Source organism: Schistocerca serialis, chromosome 1 (genome assembly GCF_023864345.2).
Source record: "Schistocerca serialis cubense isolate TAMUIC-IGC-003099 chromosome 1, iqSchSeri2.2, whole genome shotgun sequence".
Taxonomy (NCBI): Eukaryota; Metazoa; Arthropoda; class Insecta; order Orthoptera; family Acrididae; genus Schistocerca; species Schistocerca serialis.
This window is the reverse complement of record NC_064638.1, coordinates 937,916,468-937,917,854: the sequence shown is the minus strand read 5'-3', so window position 1 is coordinate 937,917,854 and position 1,387 is coordinate 937,916,468. Positions and strand designations below refer to the sequence as shown.

Here is a 1,387-nt window from a genome sequence, read left to right as displayed (position 1 = left end):
AGCCATTTGAACCATTTTTTTTATGTCATTGATGCTGCGTACTCCTATGACAACAAAAGAAAAAAAATTAACAACATGATATTGGATTTGAACACCAGGGCAGAAATTCAGAACTGTCTTCTAGCTACTGCGCTACCAACTCGCTTCGTGTTAACACTGTGTGACCTGGTGCAAACAGCATCGAAATATTGATTCATTTTCTCGGAAAGTGTTGAGTATTGTCACCTAAAACAAAGTAAGTTTCCCTTTAGTTTCGCCCTATTTCACCAAGCGAAGTTTCGACTCTATCAGAGGGCGCCATAGCGCGGGTTTCCAGTGTTAGTGCTATTGTGCTATTTGTTCTTTGCTGTATCACGTAACGACGAATATGTTAATTTATAAAGCACGGGGCATGATGAATGTCAAACCTCATTGAGGTAAAGACACATCTCAGTACTTCTCACTGAATCGTTACGGTTATCAAACGGCATCGCTTCGTAGTTGATGACGTTATCTGCGCATTGTCAGCTTATTGTCTCTGCAGAGAAAGAGGACATATTCTGATAAATGAAGACAGTACCTTTTAGTGTCTTGTCAGTTGCTGCCCCGAGAAATTTTGTTGTATGACTGCGCCTGGTGGATTACGGAGGACAGTTTTCAGTACTACGGCAGCTAGCAGACATAAAAGAAAAAAATGCGCGCCGGAAAGACTACGACATATATACGTACGTAAATGTCAACAGAACGTTCTCGGCATATGTAACATTTGTACTTAATGCAGTGCTCCATCTGCGTTTAGTAACAGGCGATGGTGGTGTAATGGTCAGCATAGTTGCCTTCCAAGCAGTTGATCCGGGTTCGATTCCCGGCCATCGCATGTATTTTAATTAATCAAGTTACCGTGGTACGTTCTGGTAGTTCAGTAAGATTAAACAAAACATCACATTCACGCATTGAAATTTGGCTTACTGTATTAAACAGCAACCTTATGTCTGACTTTTTTCTTACATTATGTTAGGTCGGTAGTAAACTCGTACATTTATTCAAATGTATGAGTTTCGTTGAATGCAGCATACTCTTTAGGAAGAGAATGTCTTATTCGCAGCGTCTGTTACGTGCGAAAGTACACTAAGTTCTGAAATCTATGTAACGAAAGTTTATGTCATCCTTTTACAGGACAGAGATAACCGCTCCCGTTCTGACCACACACACAGTGAACAATGACGCGTTTTCGATTTCTCCTTCATATCCTGCCTAGGCAGTAGCGGTCCTACGAGACGATCCTCGACGGTAGCATCTTTAAGAGGATGAGAAGCGTCTAGTAAGGACATACAGAAGCAATAAGGTTCAGCTTCTCCGAATCGCGGTATCCGATTTTGACGAACGGTAATTTAAAAAATCAATTTCA

General features: G+C 41.1%; 1 non-coding gene across 1 annotated transcript; it reads left to right on the top strand.

Moving 5' to 3' along the window:
• Positions 1–784: 784 nt before the first annotated feature.
• Trnag-ucc (transfer RNA glycine (anticodon UCC)) lies at positions 785–856 on the top strand. The gene has a single exon. It is a non-coding gene; the product is annotated as a tRNA-Gly (tRNA).
• Positions 857–1,387: the final 531 nt, after the last annotated feature.